This window comes from Humulus lupulus, chromosome 3, assembly GCF_963169125.1.
Source record: "Humulus lupulus chromosome 3, drHumLupu1.1, whole genome shotgun sequence".
Taxonomy (NCBI): Eukaryota; Viridiplantae; Streptophyta; class Magnoliopsida; order Rosales; family Cannabaceae; genus Humulus; species Humulus lupulus.
This window is the reverse complement of record NC_084795.1, coordinates 245,391,044-245,397,373: the sequence shown is the minus strand read 5'-3', so window position 1 is coordinate 245,397,373 and position 6,330 is coordinate 245,391,044.

Genomic DNA, 6,330 nt, shown 5'->3' with positions numbered 1-6,330 from the left:
ACGGTGGATTGAAGACAAGGGTTGAGGGGAGCCACGAGTTACCTTGGAACTACTATAAGAAGGACATGGGGCTGAGGGTTCAGGAGGGAGGTTTTCCTCCATGAACTCCAACTCCATTTGTAGGTCAAGAAGGCTCACTCTAAGGCTAGCAATGTGATCATTAAGATCAAAGGAGAAAGGGACTCAATCACCCCTAAAAAATAAGCATATCTCGCTCTCGACCACCCAGATTTTGTGCCTAAGCTCGGCCATGCGTTCTAGGTGACATATACGAAGCCTCCATAGGGTGTCATATCTTTGAAAGGGATTGTCTTCGGGGGACTCCGAGTCCAAAGAAAACTCTACAAATTCAACCCCCGGAGGAATACTAGATGACCCCTCGAATGCCATAGTGTCGTTCCTTGCTAGAGATATGGGTGTGAATGTATGTGGAAAGCACGATATACTACAAGAAACAAAGGAATAAATTCAAAACTTCTAGACATGAGTGCACAAAATAACCAATTATAGGATTCCATGAAGGGTATGCTTGCTAGGAGGCACAAATGCATAATTGCGCACCTCACACTCAGGCCAAGATAACCATCCCCTAACGCTAATTTATACCCAATGAATGCGAGTAAGGGTAAAGGTATACCTTGAATAGGAGAAATTACACACTACAGAACCTGCAAAAGTACCTAGCGTCAAAAGTACCCGCAAACTCCTTAGCTGCCTTGATACCGTATACCCCGTACCAACGAACCTGCAAAGATGAGGGGGTAAAATTTCAGAATCTAGCTAGATCAGTGTAACTTCAAAATAAAAAAAAGGGGGGGGGGGGGGGAAGCAAAATGCTCTTGTGGATGTTATAACCACCCACGTCTTGGAAGCTTTGAAGATAAGAGCACCACCAAGCTAAGAGAAATAAGTGTAGAAATTGTCTTCAAGAAGAGCACCTATATATAGAAGGCTCAAACTCATACTAGCCATTGAATCCTATTTTTGATCCATGGTCAAGAATGAAGTCTAACACTCGCATTGGGATCCGCGACAACAAATATAGGCTCACGTTCAATCTCAAGGGACCATGAGGAACACCACCTCCAAAGTGTGTTTTTACATACCACCAAAGCAAAGAAACACACTAACACCACCTATCCTTTGAAGACACCATACCGAAGAGACTACCAGAGCTCCTAAAGGACCTCTCATGGACTGGGGGGCAAGTGTGGATGCTAAAAATTCCACACATGTTAAAGACCCACATCTCGTGCTAAGGTCTCGTGAAGGCCCAAATAAGCACATGTGCCTACATCCCTAGATGTGTGTTGCGAAGCCTCGCCAGGCGAAGCCCTGTTAGCCACATGGTGCCTCATCTCACAAAGCTGCAGCACCTCGCGAGACCCTCGTCTTGCGCCTTGCTAGCCAAGAAAATACACTCTTGCAAGACCCCATCTCCCACCTCGCGCACCGAGCAAGTGCACCCCACGAGATCCTCGTCTCGCGCCTCGCACGCCAAGCAGGTACACCCCACGAGAACCTCGTCTTGTGCCTCGCGCGCCAAGTGGGTGCAGCCCACAAGATCCTCATCATGCGCCTCGCGCACCAAGCAACTACACTCCTGCAAGACCCTCATCTCGAACCTCGTCGGCCAAGTAGTTGTACTCCTGTGAGACCCTCATCTCGCGCGCCAAGCAGTGCTCCAAGTAGTTGCATCCTCACCTCGCGCGCCAAGCAACTACACGGTTCCTGACACAATGCAGCCTCACAATGCCTTGATTTCCATGGCAGGTGTCACCAATGGAGCAATTATATGAGCAGAGGAGGAACATTCAAAGTTTAAAAGAATAGGACACGCTGTGAGGGTAAGAACCCACACATGACCCAAACAAATCATGTAAGTACGAAGTACATGCGGGGGTACGACCCTGAAAACCCCAGATGTCTGATCCTAATCTCCACGCTAGAAAAGTAGTGGTTGTACAAGCAAAGTACCTGATGTGGTCCTTCCCAACCAGCCTCTGACGTTTGTACTAAACACATAGTGGAAGTACAACCAAGTACTAAAATTGAGGTGCTCTCGCAAACCCTTGGCATGTACTGGAGCCAACCACCACTCTCCTGGCACCACTACCCTCCGTAGACTGCATATTTAGGGTCATGTTCCCTAGGGACCACCATGTACCGTGAGTCAATAGTGATCTACTATAAATATGACCTCCCTTCACCTGGGAAGGGGGTTGAATTTTGAGAGCTTTTTAACCAGTCATTGCTAATGAAAACACATATTCTATGTTCTCTCTATTTTCCATTATGAAATTCTAGCATTTACGTTTTGTGTTCTTGTAATCATCGGAAAGTTTGCTTGAAGTTCAATCGATTTAAGCTTGCTTCTTTTATAACTCACAAAGTTCTTACCGTCAACACAAGTGTTGATAGATGTTCAAATTTGTTAGATTTAATACATAGTGATTTATGTGAGTTAATGACATATTAAGTAGAGGAGGGAATAGATACTTCATATGATTGCTCTAGGTATACTTATGTATATTTACTTAAGAGTAAGGATGAAGCATTTAATACATTTAAAATCTATAAAGCTGAAGTAGAAAATCAATTGGAAAAGAAAATAAAGACTCTTAGAAGTGATAGAGGTGGTGAATACTTTTCAAATGATTTTAACGTGTTTTGTCAACAACATGGTATTATACATGAATGCACTACACCATGCACTCCCCAAAAAAATGAAATGGCTGAAAGAAGGAATATGAATTATCTTGAGATAATTAACTATATGCCTTTACATTCTAAATTGTGTTATAATTTGTGGGCTAAAGCTTTGCTTGCTACGTGTCATATAATGAATCAATTTCTTATGAAAAATAACAATGTGTCTCCATATAAGTTATGGAGAGGAAAAAAACCTATTTTAGGCTATCTTAAAGTGTGGGGGTGCCTTGCTTAATGCAAGAGCACAGAGCATAAAAGGACCAAGTTGGGTCCAAGGGCCATTAAGTGTGCATTTGTAGGTTATGCCTCAAATAGAAAGGCCTATAGGCTATTAGACTTCGAGTCTAATATGATAATTGAATTAAGAGAAGTGGATTTCTTTGAGAATATGTTATATTGTGATAACAACTCTGAAGAACCCACAAGTGTTGGAGAATGTCGTGAAGAGAAAGATCCAAAGGTTGATGAGCAACCTATATTGCCTCAGAGAAGCCAAAGACTTAAAAAGTTGGGATCTAATGAGAAATTTTCTCATGTAGAGATACTCTATGGTAAACTTGTAGAAGTCACATGGAAATCTCCTATGATTCTTCCAGTTGAGGATGATCCCAAAACCTATCAAGAAGCAATGTCTTTGAGAGACCCCACTTTCATGGAAGGAGGCAATAAATGATGAAATGGATTCAATTATGTAAAACCATACATGGGAATTGGTAGACCTTCCACAAGGTTCAAAACCAATTGGTTGCAGGTAGATATTTTGGAGGAAATATCACACAAATGGCACATACAAACCTTCAAAGCTAAATGAGTAGCTAAAAGGTTTAAACAAAAGGAATGAATTGATTATTTTGACACGTATGCACCTTTTGCTAGGACAACAACAATAAGAGTTATATTTTCCTTATCATAAATATATAACCTTTATGTTCATTAAATTTATGTCAAAATGATATTCCTAAATGGAAATCTCGATGAGGAGATCTACATGAAACAACCGGAGGGTTTTGTTCTAAGGGGAGAGGAACATAAAGTGTGTAGGCTTGTTAAATCATTATATGGTTTAACACAAGTATCAAAACAATGGCATGAGAAGTTTGATAAAGCTATCATTTTGGATAGGTTTAGACACAATAAAGTAGACAAGTTCTTATACTCTAAGACTTGTGAGGACTATGTCATCTTGGTGTGTCTATATATTGATGATTATTTATTTTGAGTAATGAGATGAGAGGCATAATAGAAACAAAGTGGTTTTTATCTTCCACATTCTAGATGAAGGACCTTGGAGAGGTTGGTACCTTCTTGGTATAAAAGTGAGAAGAAATAGTGAGGGATATGCCTTAAGTCAAGCTCACTTTGTTGAGAAAGTTCTTGACAAGTTTAGTCATCACAAAATCAAAGAGGCGAATACACCATTTGATTCAAGCATAATGCTTGAAAATAATAATGGTAGAGAGGTGACTCAACTTGAGTATGCAAGTGCATTAGGAAGTCTAATGTGCGCCACTCATTGTACAATAGCAGATAATGCATATGCGGTTAGTAAACTAAGAAGGTTTACTAGCAATCGAAGTATCGAATATTGGAAGGCAATTTAGAGAGTTCTAGGGTACCTTGAGATACCAAGAAGCTAAGCCTCCAATATTCAAAGTTTCATAAGAAACTTGAGGGATATTCCATTGCAAGTTGGATATCGAGTGTACGAGATAATATCTCCACCATTGGTTGGGTGTTATGCGCAAAGGATGAGTTGTTTCATGGGGCCCAAAGAAACAAACATATATTTCACTCAACCATGGAAAATGAGTCTATAGCTCTAGTGGCAACCGACGAAGAGGCCAAATGACTAAGGGATATCAATGTGGATATCCAAATTCCGTAGAAAATGTATCGACGATCTCAATACATTGTGTTAGTCATGCCATATTAGCTAGAGCCTATAACGACATATATAATGAGAAATCTAGACATATAAGTCCAAGACATGAGTATGTTAGAGAATTGAATCAAGATGGAATCATATTGATATCACATGTTAAGGCAAGTGAGAACTTAGCAGGTCCATTTACAAATCTCTTGCGAAGAGGTTAGTAAGTTCCACTTCAAAAGGGATGGGACTAAAACTCCTAGAATAAAAGATTCATCGATGGCGGTAATCCAACTCCAAACTTGTGAACAACAAGGGAAAGAGTTCAATGGGTAAGAACAAGTCATTGATAAGTGAATGGTTTCAACACTAAAACTTTGGTGAGTTCCATTCTAGATGGTTGGTGCTGGTTGCTACTGAGTAAGGGTTAAGTTAATGGCTTTTAATGAAGTTCAGTTGAGTGCAACAAGCATCTCTAAAGGTAGTAAAGATGTTTTAAGAGCTTCACCTATGTGAACTTAGAGGTGGTGTTTCCTCTCATGGGAGTTGGAGTTTCTCCCCAGAAAGTTCATGAAGGGATGAACACTTGGCCATATGAGTGCTAAGCGAGAAAGTGGGAAAACAAAAGATCTAGTGGAGGTGTGTGAGGTATCGCCAATTTATTCATTAGGAATACTTGGTTCAAGCTTTTAAGCTACCAATGATTTTGATAAGACTTTGTGGTATTTTCACTAAGGTAAAGTTCAAGTCGAAAGACACTTTACTAGGCACCAAAAATTTTTGAGCTAGAGGTTGAGGCTTGTCTATAACCAAGTGGGGGAATGTTATGAGTGGTTAAATAAAAAGGAAAAGTGCTATTATACAAGCTAGTTATAAAATACTTAGTGAATTTCACATAGTGTAGAAGTGAAATTTGAGTTTCTATGGTAGGCACTTAAAAACTGTGTTTTTGGGTCCAAAGTGATACATGGTGGTATATCGGGATCCACAAAATGTTTGGTAGAATTTAGATCAATTTTAGGACCATTGGAGGGGTCACAAGTCAGAGGAGGTGGTGATATGTCGCCTACTTGGAGGCGTTGCATTGCCTGAATGCAAAGGGACTCAAAAGCCCCAGCAGGCGACATATCGCCTACATGCAGGCGACGTATCACCTGACATGTCTGTATGGACACATGTTTTAAGCTTCAAATAACGAGTTCTTTTTCTCTAATCCTATTGGTTAGACCTAAGGATGGTGCCTACACTAAAAAAAGGTCCTCATAGAGTTTTGGAAGATATAATCACTCTCTTAAATATCTCTCTAACCCTCTCTCTATCTAGCTTTCAAGAAGCTCAAGTTTTCTCCAAGAAAACCATAAAGAAAGTGCTTGACTTTGTGAGTTTAAGGCTTGTTCGATCGCAATTCACATTTCCTCTTGGAGCAAGACTCAAGCATCAATTGTGGGCTATGAAATAGAGAATTGGGACAGCGATTGAAATCATGTATAAGCCTTTGGTTGTGTTTTTGCATTGAAGGAGAAGAAGTTCAAAGTAGTTGATTCAACAAGGGTTTTGAAGGTTCATCAAGGCTAAAGAAGATTGTTCTACAACTAGGGTTTACATTATATTTCTCAATCTTTCTTTGGTCTCTGTCAAGCATTATTTTTTATAGATTGTAAATATTGTGTTGGTGTAATATCACTCTTCCCCAACACTTTGGGTTGGCGTTGTCAAGGATAACTTCCTCAACCTCTTCCCTGGGTTCG